This window comes from Ictalurus punctatus, chromosome 12 (assembly GCF_001660625.3).
Source record: "Ictalurus punctatus breed USDA103 chromosome 12, Coco_2.0, whole genome shotgun sequence".
Taxonomy (NCBI): domain Eukaryota; kingdom Metazoa; phylum Chordata; class Actinopteri; order Siluriformes; family Ictaluridae; genus Ictalurus; species Ictalurus punctatus.
In genome coordinates this window covers 2,867,667-2,887,928 of record NC_030427.2, presented here as the reverse complement: position 1 = coordinate 2,887,928, position 20,262 = coordinate 2,867,667, and positions in this window count along the sequence as shown.

The following is a 20,262-nucleotide window of genomic DNA, read 5'->3' as shown; positions in this document are numbered from 1 at the left end:
ATCAAACCAACAGCCCCGTAGGTGTGAGGTGAACGTGCTGAGCACTTTCCACTGTGCCCCCTGAATGAAATATGAGTTTCATCAATAATTATCCTAAAGGGGAAAAAGGAGAGAGATATTAATATTAATATGGCTAAATACTACAAACATATAAACACCATTATTAAAAGATAAATTACAGAATACCGCTTCTGGGAAATTGCCATTCCCGAGTTTGGCCACAGGAGGGCAGTCATGCTCCATCCAGCACAACACACAACGCCGCCTAAAACAGAGGTAGGTTTTGGGTATTTTACACAAACAGAGCTCATCAGCATTATTACTGTTTATTGTATTATTTTGACATAAAAATAATACATTGTGGGCAGTGGTGGCTCAAAGGTTAATGCTCTGTATAAGCCCCAGTGCTGCCACTGTTGAGGCCTTGAGCAAGGCCCTTAACCCTCTCTGCTCCAGGGTCACCGAATCACAGCTGACCCTGTACTCTGACCCCAACTTCCTAACAAGCTGGGAAGAGAATTTCACTGTGCTGTAATGTATAATTGACAAATAAAGGTTTCCACTTCTATCTTCTGACCATTATAATTATTAATTAACCATTTATTATGGTGTTGTTGTTGTTTTTTATGCACCCATGGTGGAAACATTTCCTCTTTGGGGAAATTTATATCTATATTCTGCTTAATTGATAGAAACCCAAAAAGTACAAATTCCAGTCACGCTAGTATTGCTTTGTTGGTCATTTGATGCAGATTCACATAATTTATTCCGGGGCACCACCAAAAATGATGCTACTGAACTTCTACAGACTTGAGGAAGTATGTGATTGCAGCTGAAGAAAAAATAGGAAGCATTTGCCAAATTTGATACTGAACGAACTCTGGAATTTCTTACTTTTGTTGCTTCAGGACAAGATTCAAGAGGACAAGTGCTGGCTCAAATTTAGCCTATTACCCAAAAACACTTAAAATTCAACTTAGAAGCCAATACTCACATCTACCTCTGAGCCCAGTTGGAGATAGAAAAAAAACACCAGCCGTGAGTGAGAAGAAGCAAGGGTCCAGCTTTATTGGTTCCGTTCCACTACACGAGATCCACACCGATGAGAATTCTCAGAAGTGATCTGATACCCTGAGCTTAAGCTCCAGTATTTATACTGTACTTACACAGTAAATAACCCATATGTTTCAAGAAGACTATGATATCACTACCAATAGGGTTAAAAAAGAGCTCATCTACATTACTCTTATGTTCCAGAAAAGGGCCATTCCACTTACACATAGAATCAAAACCAGGGGTTTTCAAATTACACATAAAATCAAAACCAAGGGATTTCCAATAACCCAGAAAATCAAAACCAAGGGATTTCTAATAACCCAGAGAATCAAAACCAAGGGATTTGAATAACCCATAAAATCAAAAGTGGAGAGACAAAACAATCTAGAGTGACCTCGGTCTTACTATTATCTCACGGGGGGGCAGCTTGACTCAGCCACCCTTATAAATGGCTCCTCATGGTTCTCTCTTAACATTAAGGCCTTCCTTGCGAGCCTACATTTCTAGTTTATAATTTATTTTCATATTTGCTCTATATCTCTATTTTATATATAGTTATACTGCTTGAAATCCGGTTTACTGTATTTCCTACTTCATAATATCATCATATCATTATATTACTTTTCTACTGTCCTACATATCCTATTATTCTGTTTTTTATAAAGAGTATATATATTATTATTATAAGATAGTACCCTTATAATATCTTAATATTCCTTTTTATTATTCTTATAAAGTTATAGTAGTATGTGAGAGAGAGAGAGAGAGTAGAGAACCCTAACCCTAACCCAAACCCTAACCCTAACCCTAACCCTAAAAATAAGTGGATGTCGAAGATCTCAAAGAAGAATAACTTTATTACAGCGTGGCAGTGACAAAGTACATGAAGCACTTTGAGAGTCAAAGTGAACGCCGAATAATATCAACACAGACATTTATACTGTTTCAAACCAGGTTTTCTGTATGTAATGTAAATTAAGGATAGCATTTGATTCGAGCACTTTCTCTTCTCACAGTACGGATGTTACAGGTGTGACCCCAAATGGTGAGGTGAAAGGATTATCGAGACAAATGTCTTTCTGAATGCTAATTACGGCCACAGAGCCCTTTTGTCCAGGGATGGTTCTTGATGTCCCACTGCTGCTCTCGTGCTATAACTGTGTGAATGTCACTTTAGGTGATATTATACACATATTTCTGAGACCCAGATAAATTGTCCCTTTGATTTCTTCTGATTGTGGATACGATACAAAATATCATGCTGCAGTCTTACAGGTGGAATCAACACTGGAGTGTCACCACATCTGTACACTAACATGTTGTCCTGTGCATCATGCTCGGCAAACAGACCGTCTACAATAGTTTGTCGGTTGCTCTTCGGTCCGATTGCTTCTGTCACTGAAGGGTCACTCTGAGTGCTTTTCAGGCCTACCGGTTCTCTAATGTTGTTAGCTGCAATTGATTTTAGCCCTGTGACACCTGAAAATGTTATTCCTTCCACAGCAGCTTTCTTTGCTAGCTCATCAATTATTAAATTACAACAGCATGTTTGGTCTGAGGACAGGCCCAATTAGGGTTAATGATGGAGAAAGGCAAGGTCTATTAAGAGACAGATGTATAGACGATGACGATTGTTTACATAAAATAAAATCGGAACTAAGGCAATTAAATGACGAATGGTTTTTAAAAGTGCAATTACAGGTGGATATTGACACAAACTATACAGGAAACCACAAAAAGTTATAAAAGAGCTAAAGAGCAGGAGAGCTGATAGAACTAGATTAGAGACAATTTGGGCAATATTGTTAATAACAAGAAAGATAAGAGATATCATAAGAAAAAGATGTCAAGCAGCCTCAAGTAAAATAAACAAACAGATTTTTTTAACGACGTGCTCACCATTAAGAAATATAGACACACAACATTTAGAAAACCCCATTAAGGAAGAGGATGTATTAGAAGAAATTCTGCAGTTAAACGAGGGGAAAAGCCCGGGACCTGACACACTCCCAGCTGAATTTTATAAAGTGTGTAAGATCTCTTAAGTGATTTATATAATGAAGGACTACAGGAGGGAACTTTAAATGAATTGTTTTACCGTTGTGTAATTTCATTAATATATAAAAAAGGAGACCCGACCGAACTTGATGACTGGAGATCAATAGGGTGAAGACAGCTAAAATGGGCCACTTTTTGATAAATGGTTTGTAATACCATCAAATAAGCTATACATAATATGATATTCTTGTAAATTACCACGGGTCTCTCTCTCTCTCTCTCTATATATATATATATATATATATATATATATATATATATATATATATATATTAAAATGTGAAAAAGTATCATTGTTTTAAAATTATGAGGGTTAGAGTATCTGCATGTATCTTCTTGAGCCACAACACAATGTTCAGGCAAATTGGGCCAGCTGTTCAGTTAAATGGGCCAATATAAAAAGATAACAACACATTTTAACAGTAAATTGACACTACTGTGTTCAGTGTGCCATAGCAACAACACTGGAAATATATTTCATTTAATAGAAAGCACATCTTCTCCACAGCTCTCGTGGTATAATGAGTTGCACTGACAGCAGCACACCCTAAATGTTCCTGCTGCATTGAATGCTGAAGGACTGTCCTGGTCTCTTGTTTCAGCAGTAACCTATACACAGGGTTTACCCACCTCCCCAACCACACCGGTAGAGCAAAACTGATCTAGCTGGTTAAGGTAAAATGGGCCACTATCTAAAATGTCTTATTTTACAAAAATCAAAGTTTCTTTTTAAATTTAAACATTGTATTTGACAGAGTCTTTCAAAACATTGTTCATAGAGCTTTTGCTTCATTGGTAACTTATAATTGCTTTATCACCCTATTATTAATAATGAATGATATTTACTATGCTATGATCACTTACCATACAATTTCTCTGACATGCTTCATATAACACTCTGCCCCGCCCACTTTAAGAACCTTAGACCAATCAAAACTATTGTCAACTAGTGTTGTTGAAACAATGTAAGATCCGTTATTGTGATTGGCTGTAAAAACTTAAAAGGCTATGAGGCTCCAACCTTATCAGGCCCATTTTACATGATGGCCCATTTTAGCTGACATCACCCTAAGTTTAATGAATTTTGACTATAAAATCATCACTAAAATAATCGTAAATCGGATGAATGACACGCCAAATAAAATAATAGAGATCGAGCAGACGTGTGCGATTAAAGGCAGATACATGTGGGATAATTTGGGAGCAGCAAGAGAACTTATTATAAACGCACCGGATAAAAATTTCTTTATTGTGGGCTTGGCCAAAAAAAACATTCGATCTAATATCGCGAGAATATTTATGGTGTGTGATGGACCATTACGGCTTTCCGGAGAAGTTTATTAACATGATTAAAACACTGTATAAAAAATCTAAGATCAACGTTAACGGATGTTTGACTGATGTTTTGAAATTGACTGAGGGGTAAAACAGGGCTGTCCTTTAAGCACAGCACTTTATATTATCACAATCAGTTCTTTATTACACAAGATTAAAAACGAGCCGAGAATACAAGGAGTCACAACATCAACCGGGAAAGTAATTAAAATTACTGCTTATGCAGATGACATTACAGTTTTAATGAAAAGAAAACAGAATTAGACACAATGAATAAACTTTGTTTGGATAGACTGGGTTCATTTATGCAGCAAAAGTATTTATAAAAAAAGAACTGAATATGAATACGGAGGTATGGTAGAATATTAACACCTCACAATAACTGAAAGTGAGCAGTGTATTAAAATATTAATACAAAAGATATCACAGAACATGTTGGTGATGTCGTATGGTTAATAAGTGTTAATAGATTAGCGGTTCGGTGTATAGTTAAATGGAGCTGTTTTGTTACCATGACAGAATTTCCTGTTAATAACGGTAATGAGGAGGAAACCACTGACCACCTTTTAATACACTGCTCATGCTCAGCGGAAATATGGCAAAAACTGAAAAACATTGGACTGGATATAAATATATGTGAGAAAACCATGAGGTATGAAATTTTTCATCCAAAAAAAAAAAGTAAAATACATTTACTGGTTTGTTATATGCACCGTCAATTATAAACTCTGGAAAACAAGGTGTAATATGATTATTAATCAGTGCCACATCCCTGCTGAGAGGGTCTTTAAACAGATTGTGAGTGAATTACAAAGACAAAAGAAAAACGGCAGAATAACAAAAAATAAACACCCATGGACTTTATTGTGTTTTTGAAGAGATGTGAGGTGTAAATATGTGGTAAATTGGTGTAAATGTAAATATGGCATAAATTGATGTGACCACAAGTGTAAATATGTGGTAAATTAATACATGTGTGCGATTTAACTGTATCGAACTACTGTGACATACAAATGTCAATAAGTCTATGTAATGATTTGTGAAATCTCTCAATAAAGCTTTATTTGAAAACGGAAGGCCTGTTAATACTCTGTTCTAACAGAATCCACAGTACACTGTACATAAGGCTTTGCAGCATCTGGATAATTGTACTGTCTGAGAGAGGGTGGGTCACCTCCGTGAACCTTCACTTCCATCACACTAGTATCAACACAGCCACAATCCTGCTTTGGATTAACAAAAACACCTCTGATCTGATCCAATCGTTCTGATCATTCAGAATCTTCCAGCGATAACAAGGTATGTAAGTCATAATCCTCGGCCTTTTTGATCACATGTACATCAAAAATCTCCACAAGCTTATCTTTACTCTGAGGATTACGCCAAATGCAATTGTTGCCATAGTCAATGATATAGCCACGCTTAATCATAATGTCTGAACCTAATATATCGTGACCATCACCACTTCTACTGCACCAGGCTTTGTCTTTGAAATCATCTTTGGCAGTTTGGAACGGCATATTTTCTGTCTAGGATGCAAGAGAAATTGTTCCGTCAAACCTTTCTAAAGTTATTGTGTCTTTACCATTGTGTAGGGGATTGTCAGAATGAAGAATTGTTAATGAAGCACCAGAATCAACTAACCAATCATCGCTTCGGCCTCCAACAGCGACATTTACGATTGGCCTACTGTGATTATCTTGTGACATTGTGCTACATGTGAAATGGAGGCCTGTAATCCCTATGCTGAAGAAGACATGGCTTTAAAGCTCTGCTTCTCCATGTGAGCACACAGTACCTCATTCTCCTTGCTCAGTCTGTTAACCGCAGCCTGTAACTGGTTAAGATCAATGTTAGGAGCTGTTCTCCTAGAAAAAACTTTGCATTCCCTAGAATTGTGTCCCTCTTTGCCACATGAATAGCACACTGGGGGGTTATCAGGGTTAGGAGGAGGTGGTCTCTCCTTTTTGTCTCCAGTAGCATGGCCCTCGTTTATCCTGGAAACCTTGCGACCTCCATTCGGATAGGGCTTTATAATGCCTATTGCTGACATGGGATAAGATTTCTTTGAAATAGCATTAATGTTATAAAACTGTGTCATTTTTGCAATAATGTCACTATACTTGGAGAGATGTGTCACATGCATTGCCACAGCAGAATGAGTGAGTGGGTCACACTTGCTAAGTAGGGCAGATTTGACGCTGACATCATCCTGAGTAATATCAGGATTACCACTGAACGTTTTAAACGCCTCCAATAACCGTTCTGAAAATGCCACTGGGTGGTCCCCTTTCCTCATGGTCATCTCAGCTATTTTATCCCAGTCAACTGACATCATTCCTAAAACTTCAAGCAATCCCTGTTTCCTTTCCAATGTATTTGCAGTTCTGACCTTCACTTTCTCATGTAAGGCTCCGCACAGAGTATCGGGCAGACACAGAGTCAGAACCACACATGCGTCACCATCTGTAAAGTTGTATACATCTGAATATTGCTCCAGGTTTTTCCAGAACTCTAAAGGATTCTGTTTGATGGGGTCAAATTTTCCAATATTCTTAATCACAGCTTCTAGTTTGTTTAGATTAAACCCTCTGACCATCGTGTGTCATTGGCCCCTCCCCTTCTTCACTATTATGCATGGTAGTAGTGGAGTGAACTGGTGCCATGGGAAATCTAACTGTGAAGTCAGAGTGTTGACTACTGCTAAATGGGTGAGAGGATCTCTCTCCCAACCCCCATCACCGACTTCCTGAAAACCTGAAACTCTGTTACAAAGCATGGCACCCACAGATCTCTCAAAGGTGTTTTTCTCAACTGTACTATTTATCATAAATTGACAAGCAGCCTGTGCTTCATCCAACTCACGGGACAGTGTTTCAACGGATGATCTAAGCATGCTATTGTTAGTTTTAAGACATGCAATATCCTTCTGCATTCTGATCTTTTCCTCTTTCCAGATCTTTTCACTAGCCTGGTACATTTTAGTAGGAATTAAGCCGTGACTGAGTCTAGAATGAAGCCGCGCATTTTCTCCCTCCATTTCATCTAGTTTTCACTTAGTCACTTTATATGAGGCAAAAACAACTTGAAGCGCATTTGCAACTTTTCCTTTTTTATTTCTAGGCATTTGGGGATAATTTTCAAACCGGGACATAGCCCACTCATACGGCTTATCAGCAACATTCTCTATCCCGTCATACATTCCCTGTGAGCCGTGTTTGGCGATGTATTTAACGATCAGCTCTTCCATTCTCAAACCTTATTGAATTATGTACTGCAATTCAATAGCTATTCACCCCTGTTCAATGACTACACGTTATCTTGCTACTTTAAGATATCTGTTAGTCTATTTATTCACAGCTCCAGTACATCTGATGTAAACAAACAAAACCTTGATCTCTCAGTGTTTCTTCGGGATAACAGCAGAGTCGGGAGACGCAGAACGTTTGGCATCATAGTGACAAATGCTGATTCTCACATCTCGACATATTTTTTATGAAGTTTTCATTGCTCTACAAGACACAAATCCTCGTTTATTCCTTCCTTTTCCTCTTTTACGACTTTTTTTTTTTTTTACTTTTTGGTCCAATTTACTTTTTTTCCTGAATGTTTGGTTAGAACTTTCTGGAACATGGAGCTAATGCTAATTTAATATGTTCTGTCAGAAAGCCCACACAGTTTGCAGCATGCTGTGGACCCAAACAAATTCTTCAACATGCCCCCACTGTTAACTTCCCTACAGTCACCCCAAACACCACTTTCCCCCCTGTTCCCACCACCACTTTACCAGCAGCACCACCACCACCAGAAGCACACGGCTCGTTCCCAGAGATGCTGCAGAACTGGCAGCCGATGGACGATATGCCATGTGAGTGTATTCTTCTGCTTTCTGATTGACTTTCTTTTGTAGGTATTAATTTTGTAGAACATGTTTCCTCACTTCCCTTAACACAGTGTTCTCTTGTAGCACTGCCAGGCTGTCAGACTTTACGAGGAGCCTCCGGTAATCATCAGAACCAGATAGGGCCAGCTGTGATTTCCACTCAGCCATCTTATTGGAATTGTGTAGGTTAGGAATAAGACTAAGGATGGAGTTGTATAGTTTTGTAGTGTGTATCATTTGTAAATATTGTTAACTTCTTTATCATAGCCATGCTGAGGGAGGTGTTGACTAAATTAGAGATGGTGCTGGACCAACAAACTACTGAGATTGCTTCAACTACAGGAGGTCCAGGTGCAGCCTTTAGATATTAATGAAGATTTACTGCCCCTGCCAGACCTTCCTCAACTGCGTAGTCTGAAGCAAAGGATGCAACAGAGCCCAGATTATAAGCAAAAACTGGTGAGATTTTTTTTTCTTTTTTGTTAAGAATTGCTTGCACAATTACACAACGACTGAGAGCATTTCTTTTTTCTCAAAAGGACACACTCGTACTCAAAGCACAACGTTCGACACCACTTTGATATGAGGGAACAGTTATGACCTAATCTTTGGTAGAGGAGGAAAACATGGAAAACCCACAGGGCAGGGTAACTGCAGGAGTAGTGAGAAGCACTGACACAGTTGACCAGGCATTACATGTTTATTAATTATTTATTTTTATATTAGTGTATATTATTTTTGTTTTTTAAATCGGTTTCAGGTAAACTGGTTGGCGCTTATTGACAGGGTGGATGTGCTCGACTACACCTGGCGCATATTGAAGAGGGTGCTAACTCCCTGGAAAAAAAACCTCAATTGGAGGGGAATCAATGGAAAAACGTCACTGTCCGCTCTCCAACTCGGAGAGGTCGTGATTGGTAAGTATATGTGTTTACATACAGCATTAGCTGTCTCTCTTAGTTGATATGTAAGGGGTAATTCATGGCTAGATGTGCATTAAACGATTTTAATGCATGATGTGGAGGAAATGAACCACTTGTTTTACCCCGCTTATACCATGGTCTTTTCACAATTAATAACGTTAAAGCTGTCATTGGTTTAGAAGCACAAACTTTGATTAGAAGTTTAAAATAACCGTTAATTTCCATAAGTTAGGTCGTTAGATCTGGAATTTTGTCTGAAATAAATCGGACACAGAGATACATTAGTGTGATAAGATTTATATTTAGAAATTATAACGGTGATCAAACTGGCTGGAACTACCTGTGCAATAAACAGTTATAATGCACACCTTCCAGCCAATCAGAATCCAGTATTCACACTGACCATGGTATAAGTGTAATTAATGCTTAAGATTCATAATGACTGTACGATATGTATTGCTTTATTCCAAAGTTGCAGTTCATAGAAACCTCCTCACGGCTAATGCTGCAGAGATGGAGGTCGAGGGGACCATGACGAGGTGGCTCCAGCTGGAATCAGATCGAGAGTGTGGGCGAGAAGACTTTTGCAAAAGGAAGATATGTAGAGTGTTTTAACTGTGGTGTTTTTTTTTTTGCGCTATTTGTTAATTTGTTAAAATGTTCATATTATATTCTATTTGTAATTGTTTATAAAAGTCCTTGCTGTTTTTAAGTGGTTGAATTTGTTTTGTGTGTGTGTGTGTGTGTGTGTGTGTGTGTGTGTGTGTGTGTGTGTGTGTGTGTGTGTGTGTGTGTGTGTGTGTCTGTTGGTAGCTGGGTGGGTATACAGTTGCGGTAGAAAGTTTACATACCCCTTGCAGAATTTACAAAATCTTAATACTCTTAACAAAATAAGATTGATCATAAAAATCCCATTTTGTTTATTTTGTCCTGTCCTAAATAAACTATTTCACATAACAGATGTTTACATATAGTCCACAAGACAATAGTTGAGTTTTTTAAAATTACCCCATTCAAAAGTTTACATACCCTTGATTGTTAATACTGTGTGTCGTTACCTGGATGACCCATGACTGTTTTTATATTTTGTGATAGTTCATGAGTCTCTTGGTTGTTCTGAGCAGTTAAACTGCCCACTGTTCTTCAGAAAAATCCTCCAGGTCCTGCACATTATTTACTTTTGCAGCATATTCTGCATATTTGAGGATTTTCCAACAGCAGCTATATGATGTTGAGATCCATCTTTTCACACTGAGGAGAACTGAGGGACTCGTACATGACTATTACAAAAGGTGCAAACGTTCACTGATGCTCAAGAAGATACATTAAGAGCCAGGGGGGTGTAAATTTTTGAACAGGATGATCTGTGTAAATTATTAGTTTGTTTAAAAACCTTTTTTTTTTTTTTAAATTATTTTGTACTGCCCTTCAGAAGCTAAATAAGATACTTACATATCTCCCAGAAGACCAAATAACAATTTAGACCTGTTCAAAAGTTTACACCCCCTGGCACTAATGTTCACTTCTTGAGCATCACCGAACGTTTGCACCTTATGTAATAGTTGTGTACGAGTCTGTCAGTTGTCCTCAGTGTGAAAAGATGGATCTCAACATCTCAACAAGAAACTCATGAAGAACGATCACAAAACATAAACACAGTCGTGGATCATCCAGGTAACGACACAGCATTAAGAATCAAGCGTATGTAAACTTTTGAATGGGGTAATTGTTATAAATTCAGCTATTATCTTGTGGACTATATGTAAACATCTGTTATGTGAAATAGCTTATTCAGGACAGAACTAAATAAAGAACAACATGGGATTATGATGATCAATCTTATTTTGTTAAGAATATTGAGTGTGTGGGCCAGTTTTTGACCCAGGCATATACTGGGCCAGAACTTAAGCAAGTATGTGGCCCACAAGTGGGCCAGACAAATCTTGCTATCTGGGTTGGGTTCGTTGGAGTCAAAGTGAACCTCGAATAATATCAACACAGACATTTATACTGTTTCAAACCAGGTTTTCTGTATGTAATGTAAATTAAGTTTCATCCTAAATGTAAATTAAGGATAGCATTTGATTCAATCACTTTCCGTTCTCACAGTATGGATGTTGTTACAGGTGTGACCCCAAATGATGATGGGATTATCGAGACAAATGTCCTTCTGAATGCTAATTACAGTCATGTAGCCCTTTGTTCAGGGATGGTTCTTGATGTCCCACTGCTGCTCCCATGCTATAACTGTGTGAATGTCACTTTAGGTGATATTATACACATATTGCTGAGATCCAGATAAATTGTCCCTTTGGTAATTCTGCCTTTTTGGGGAACAAGCTTATCCTAACAAACTTCGGGGTGGAATCTGCTGAGAGGCAGTCTGTAATTTCTTACAATTCTGTTTCCAAGAAAATCTCGACTTCTGAATCTTTCTTTTTGATAGGATCAGAAATAGACTGAAGAGTTATTTAAATATTCAAATTAACAGATCTCAAGATGGTTCCAAATTGTTGATTATTTTCAAACTTCTTGTCATTTGCTGACTTGTCACGTTGTCCTATTTTTTAGAAGACATTTTTGTGTCCTTGTTACATGCATTTGACCCATATCCTTCTTCTGGAATTTTACCCTTGTGTCACAGTTTGGCTGCATTTTTCATGGATTTACCCTGCATGTTTTCTATTTTCATTTACAAGTACTTCTTGTCACTAGCACTTCTCGTATTGTTCTCTGCTTGATATATCGCTTTGCTTGTATCTTTCTCATTTGTAAGTCGCTTTGGATAAAAGCTTCTGCTAAGTGAATAAATGTAAATGTAAGTATGTTTTGAGGTGTAGTCCTCCCAAAAGCTGTAGGGGAAGAAAGATTTAGTTTTTTGGTGATCCGATAAACATAATGGCCTTCATTGTCGACACAGACGATGCTAGACCATAAAACTCACCTCCCTCTTCTTACTTTTAACCAGCTGGTCCCAAAGTAATTTATAGTGGGTGTACAGTGCATCTGGAAAGTATTCACAGCGCTTCACTTTTGACACATTTTGTTATGGTACAGCCTTATTCCAAAATGGATTAAATTCATTATTTTCCTCAAAATTCTACAAACAATACCCCATAATGACAATGTAAAAGAAGTTGGTTTGAAATCTTTTACAAATTTATTAAAAAAAAAAAAAAAAAAAAAAAAAACACATGTACATGAGTATTCACAGTAGGTAAGTACGCGGTTTGGGACGCAGCCGTGCTCTCTTGTTTGCAGTGAAACGGTTGTGCACTGCCATGTGTGATTGTGTCCTGTCGCAAAATCCGGTGAAAACTCCCACATGACATTAATAGTGTGAGTGAGGTGTGTTAAAGTCTGTAACGCACGTCGATAATGCGACTAAAACAGGAATACGCCACGTCTTATTTCTATTTGTGTTTACTTCAGTTATGACTTTAATCAGATTAAGGTCATCAATAATCTCTGTTCACATGCTACATTCTTAATCAGAGTATCGTCTCAATCGGGTTAATATCGGATTATTGTTGTCCATGTGTTACGTCTCAAAGATGGGTACAGAAGCAATCGCAGATTTTAAACGTTTTATTTAATAAACCAACAAAACACAAAAGATACTATGACTAATGCAAAACACTGTGGCAAGGACTAAACATAAACTAACAGAACCAAATCACGGTAACATGGACAACGGTAATGTAAGACAAACGTAAGACAAGGAAGCAGTGCAAACAGTGGCTATATTATAAGCGTGCTTGTTAACAGAAATGTGATTCAGGTGCAGGTGGTCATGTGACACTGATGTAGTACAGTGCAGTGGCTGATGGGAACTGAAGTCCAGAGTACCTTCTTGATATATGAGACCATGTAAACGTACTGATAGACATGTACACACTTTAATCACAGTATTAATGTCCTGTGGGAGTTTTTGCCACATGTTGCCACAGGACACACACGGCAGTGGTCAACCTTTTGACGACAAAGAAGAGAGCACGGCTGCGTCCTAAACCATGTATTACCTACTATTTATAGTATAGTTTCAGAGGCATCCCACAGCTTCAAGCAGTCTATTAGCATGTATAACATGACATAATTAACTGCACTCGAAGCTTTTCGCAAAATTAAAAATGAAACACCCAAATCCGTATACGGTCCCATAATGAAGATGAACTGTATGTTGATACGGGAAACCCTGGAGGGGACGGTGTGGTGTGGAGATGTTATAACGTGTGCCGCTAATCGATCTATGTTTGTTTATTCAGAATAAGGTCAATAATTAGATTATTGCTGTCCGTGTAAATGTACAGGTTGTAATGGAATACAGTTACAATATTTTGTGACCTTTTTGAAGCTTGAAAGCTAGTAGATCCATTGTTCAATTATCTATTACTGTTGTATGAAAAAGAGTAAGCAGGTTATTCTTCTAAATTTCTCAATTTGTGTTCCGCCGAAGAAAGTAAATGATAGACATTTTGTGGTATTTTTTTCTAGCTATGTTCGAAATTCCAAATTATTTTTGTTTGTCCTTGTAGAACACCAAATTGAAGTGTCACTCGAGAATGTACTGATGCTTGCTACTGGCCTGACATCACTTCCACCTGCTGGAATAGCACCGCTACCATGCATTGTGTTTTTTCCAATTCACCCTTCCCATTGGCAAATACATGCACAAACACCCTCAAGGTGCCACTCCTAGACACGTGTCCCCTTCTCTCTGTACCACGTTCTAAATATTCAAACAGCCCAAGAAAGAAAATTAGCTGTTTTCTGAGAGGATGAAGTGGCTCTTAAAAGAGCCTTTGTGTATATTAGACGGAGTTGTGGTTTACACGCGCTCTCCGCGAATACGCCGGGCCAGCTGAATATCCTTGGGCATGATGGTCACTCTCTTGGCTTGCGCTGTCTAGTTTTGACATATCAAAAACAATACACGGAGTTTCGGAACTGTTTACCAGCATTATTATTATTATTATTATTATTATTATTATTATTTACTTTTTAAGGAACATACCCTCAATTCTTGACATGGAAATGTTGCTTGTAAGTTTACATTGAAATAATATATCCAGATATCTGTACAGCTGCTTTGTGACAATGTCCATTATTAAAACACGCTACATAAGCAAACAAAATGGCGGCCGTGGCTCAGGTGGTTGAGTGGGTTGTCCACTAATCCACTAATCGTAGGGTTGGCAGTTTGATTCTCAGCCCACATGACTCCACATGCCGAATTGTCCTTGGGCAAGACACTGGACCCCATGTTGCTCCTGATGGCAAGTTAGAGCCTTGCATGGCAGCTCTGATACCATTTGTGTGTGTGTGAATGAGACACAGTGTAAAGCACTTTGGATAAAAGCCATTTATTTACTTACCAAAATGCAAAGGTTAGATACAGCAATGATTCAATACAACTCCGTTAAATGAATACAGAGGCCTTCTCAGATACCACAAGGTTTAAAAACTCGACATTCACGGCGTCATAAACGGGGAAAATGGTCACGCATACCACCAGGACAGGTCTAGAACTTTGAACGCTGCTCCGATTTCACTATATATGTGTGCGCGCCGGCCAGCCAGACGGAAAGAGACACGGTATACAGACAGCACACCAAAATATTTAAAGCATATTCACACATGATGATGATGATCATGATGATAAATATACTGCTATGTATATTATATAACGTTAAAGTACACAAATTGATTTGTAATATGAAAATATTAATGTATTTCTAATGTTATTAGAAATTTCATTCTCATCACTGCTTCATGTGTTCCCTATGTGGCCTCATCTATTTCACTCAAGAATATCCACAAATAGGGAAGAACATTACAAAGATAAAGGTAATGTAAATGGCACACTTATATAGCGCTTTACACTGTGTCTCAACCCATTCACCCATGGCAACAGGAGCTGCCATGCAAGGCACTAGCTTACCATCGGGAGCAACTTGGGGTACAGTGTCTTGCCCAAGGACACTTCAACATGTGGAGTCACCCGGGCCAGGAATCGAACCGCCAACCCAACCGTGTGTGTGTGTGTGTGTGTGTGTGTGTACACTTTAACATTTCTGGCAGGCATTCTGAGTGATTTTTCAACATGAAAGATGGTGAGGCTAACACACACACTCACTCACTCACACACTCTCACATATATACACATACTCTCTCTCTCTCTCTCTCTCTCTCACTCACATACAAACACTCTCACTCACACTCTCTCTCTCTCACTCACACACTCTCTCTCTCTCTCTCACTCACAGACTCGCTCTCACTCACGCACACTCTCACTCACTCACGCACTCTCACGCTCTCTCACTCAGTCGCTCTCTCACTCCCTCCCTCACTCTCTTTCACTCACTCTCTCACTCTCACACTCACTCATGCTCTCACTTATGTTCTCTCGTGCTCTCTCTCTCTCTCTCGCGCACTCTCGTGGTCTCTCTCGTGGTCTCTCTCTCACTCTCTCTCTCACCCTCGCGCTCTCTATCTCACTCACTCACGTGCTCTCTCTCTCTCTCACTCACGCGCTCTCTCGCGCGCACTCTCGCTCTCGCACTTTCACTCTCACTCACACACTCTCTCTTGGTCATCCCCAAAGCCAGAATGCAGGCTCTGATGCACCTGGCCCATGCCAATCCGCTCGGGGCCACCTGGGGCAATAAACTCATTGGAGAAGCTGAAGGACCGCTTGAAGGCTCCTCAAGTCCACCTGGGGCCACGAGTATATACTTGTCATCATGGACTACGCCACCCGGTACCCTGAGGCTGTGCCACTACGCAAAGCCACCTCCCACAACATCGCCAGAGAACTGGTACTCCTGTTCAGTCGCATGGGAATCCCAAAGGACATTTTGACTTACCAAGGTACGCCTTTTATATCCAAACTAATGTCTGATCTGATCTGTGTCGGCTGTTACAGGTGAAACCCCTCAAGACGTCTGTCTACCGCCCGCAAACTGATGGACTGGACGAGACTTTCAACCAGACGCTAAAACAGATGTTGCGCCGGGTGGTAGACGAGGAAGGAAGGAACTGGGACCTCCTCCTTCCCTATGTGCTGTTCGCCGTCTGGGAGTGCCCCAGGCATCCACGGGGTTCACTCCCTTCGAGCTCCTCTTCGGACGGCGACCTCAAGGACTGCTAGACGTGGCCCGCGAAGCATGGGAGGAGCAACCATCCCCATTCCGCTTGGTCATCGACTACATGCAGGAGATGCAAGAGAAGACTCACTCCGACACTTGCACACTCACACTCTCTCTCTCGCTCACTCACTCACTCACGCACTCTCGCTCTCTCACTCACTCACGCACTCACTCACACACACACACACTCTCTCACTCACTGGCTACAGCGTTGCTCCACATCAAACAGAATTCATCTTTTGTCCGAGTCTGTAATTGTAGCACACCTGTACCCGACTTGCCACTCTCCTTTTAGATTGTTAGTTTTTGATAATCGAGTTGTATAACACAAGATACGATTTTCTGGATAAACAGTCGTTGAGGCATTACAGGGAAGCGTTACATTAAAACATGAATTTTACATGAATGTGTGTTATCATGAGGTTTCGTTTGTTTTATGGGGTCTGCATATCGACCAATTCTTTCTGGTCAATCCATGATGCGAATTTTGAGGGCCATCCGAGCCATCTAACCAAAACCATTGTTTTTCGGCCTTGTTTCTTCTTGTTTAAAATTTTTTCCACTTTAAATGTTTTGTTTTTGTTCACAATTTTTTTTTTTGTCATTTTGGGGGTTATGGTGGGCCTATTTTTAGGTCCATATAATGTTTTATACACCGCAGATTCATTTTCTTTGTTCACATCAATAGGTCTCATCTTAACGCTCCTGTGATAGTTGGCATTGTATCCATCCGTGATGTCTTGTAGAATATCAATATAGCATTTGGAGTTTGCAGCAGTTAAATATCTCCACATCCGCCCTTTTAAGGTTCTATTAAACCGTTCGACGATGCATGCCTTTAAATCGGTGGCTGTTGCAAAATGATGTATGTTGTACTTTTTTGTCATGCTTCAAAAATGTTTCTTTTAAAACCCCGTCTTTTAAATGTTTTTTTTTACCACAAACAAAGACCCTGCATTTGAAGGAGTGTAATACACTTTTTTCATTTCTTCTGACATATCGACACTTTAGCCTCCACAAAAGAATAACTCAGATGGTCTTAAATGTAATGGTATTTATTTCAGTAAAAGAACACAAACGTTATCATACATCATCGAGGGAGTGTAGAAATTTAATACACATCAGTGTTTTTCACAACCATATATGTGATAAATATATGGATTATTTCACAGACAACAGTCTGCTCATTTCTCGACAGAAGGATTACACATAAATCATGCGCGTATAACATATAAAAAATGTCTACAATTCTAACACATCTGCCACATTGTCACAAGATCTAGTATTTTTGTCATAGAAGCCCAAATCGGATGGCATGCATTAATACACATATGCAATAAGTCAGACCAATCGCACACTGTACCTCACACAAGACACATCTGCTTCACAAGATTTGTTAAACGTCTCGGTTCAACATCGCATCCATTTACAGCGACAGGTACATCAGCACAGTCTGTAAGGCATTTGTACATCATGCTGGACATCTTGCACCTAATATGGCGCTTAAGCAGACTCTTTGCTAATCCTGTAGCACTACACGCATTTCCCATCTCAAACAACTGGTGCGATCCCCTTCCAGCTGTCCACGGCGTCATAGACGATGTGCTCGCTGCTGACATCCAAAAGTTTCTCTCTCACTTCGTGAAGCCTTTGCATGATGTACACTGCATTGCGCAGCTCGTGCAGAAGGGCATCCACCAATCCTTGAACTCTCTGGGGGTTAATCCTCAAACCACACCAACTCAATAATTGAGCGATGAAATGTTTAAGTCCGGGTTTGACCAGATCACGCGATAGTTCCTCAAAGTATTTGTCAAAGAAATATGTGTCAGGTTCGAACAGAAACGCTTGTCAAATCTGACTTGGGTGATTCACTTCGCACCTAAAACAGAGCTCTTTCAGCTTTTTGTTGATAAGATGTTCCAGAAGGACCACGACTGTCGCTTTTATAATCTTGAATGCGTCAGATCAAATACAGCCGTCTGTGTCGTCAATACCGACGTAGGCAGATGCACCAGTTAACGTACCACTGATTCCGTACAGAGTTGTGAGGAAACTTAGGCTGTGATATCCTAATTCCTTGCAGAAATTATTTAGCCAACTGTTGTCACATGTTTGTGGGAGGGATTCTATTGTTGTTGCATTCTCATCAGGCAAGGCCTGCGCTGTCTCCGGGGAGTTGCTGTAGCAGAATCTTGAGACATCTTGTATATGTGTTCACTGTAACCCCGTTTTAATCACTGCAGCATGAGGGCGGTCTTAAGAGAGGTTCTCTGGAGTTGGTAACGTCCTCCTCAGGGTTAAACATCAGCTCCTTTACAATGTCATTCTCACGAAGAATTTTTGACAAAGTAACATGTTGTATTTTTCTTGGAGTAAAAGTTAACTCCTCATGCTTTTCATCAGAGTCTCTTAAAGGTGTGATGCAGGACAGTATTCTAGGGATATTAGAAGTTCTTGGAGCAGCCATTGTATCAGATAGTTACAGACTGTCTTCTGTGTTTTAACTACAATGTCTTAAGATGATATTTAAAAGCCATTAACATCCCCAGACACCAACTCATTATCATAAACAAACTGATAGGATTACACCATGACCCCGGTCATAAAATAAGTGTCTCCCGCACAAAACTCTTGGTCAGGAAAAACACAAAGATCATAAATTAGACTACATACAAACTGTCGTCGTTCAGGAAAAAACACAAAGATCATAAATTAGGTACACATACAGAACAGACTTGTAGAGTCATAAATTAGGGGCACATAGCCTACAGAAACTGTCTGAGTGAGTGAGTGAGTGAGAGAGAGAGATGTGTCTGAAACACGTATGTATGGGCGCGGTTTAGAGAGAGAAAGAGGTGATTCTGTTTTAACATTATTAATGCTTTAACCCAGCGAATGGAAGACATCTCGCGAAAACTTATCTTCTAGTTTAAACAGTACGACTATTCTTTTAACCAACACTTTAACATTTTTACCTCATAAGGATCTTTGTTTAGAAGTCATGTAATACGTGCGATTCTTTTTAAACAGCTCTTTAAATCATTTTTTACCTCCTAAAGGTGAATGTTTAGAAGGTATGTAATACGTGTGATTCTTTTAAACAGATTCTTTTTTTTAAAAAAACGCTTTATCTCCTAAACTTTTTATTCAAATGCAAACCGGGCTCCCTAAAAACGTAATCATTTGTTTTCATTTATTTCACAAAACAAATATTCTACTCCTATATGTACACATTCAAACATCATGCTTTTTCTAACAATGTGGTTACACAAACGAAATACCCCCACACAGTAATACAAACGCATGCCCAATATTAAACATTGATATGCTTTTCCACCCCCGGCAAATTCCACCCCCACCCAAAAAACCACACTCATTAACATAAACACCTTTGTTGGGAGGGGGGCTACACACCCCTCTCCACCAATGCCCAGACACACAGGAGCCAGATTGACCCACTGATACAGTCGATAGGGTTACCCCCACCCCTGGTCATAAATTATGTGTACCTACAGAAATGGCGGCCAGAGAAGCACAAAGGGCTATAAATCAGCGCACACTACTTTGATTGACAGTTTGACAGAAAGTGTATGATGTAACTACTTACAGATTTACTTGTTCATCTATTCATTTCTTACAAAAACATATATGGACAGTATTTTATATGGACAGGACTCTTTTACGTATCTAACTTGCAAAAATTTCAATAGACGTACCCGAATCCCAACCCGAATAACTAAAACATCTACCAATTTAACAATATGCCTCGCCCCTCTTCCTCCTTAATAAACTTATTCCCACATACAAAGAACTCCTCCACCTTCTCCCTACCATATTTACAACTTAGTTCCACTTC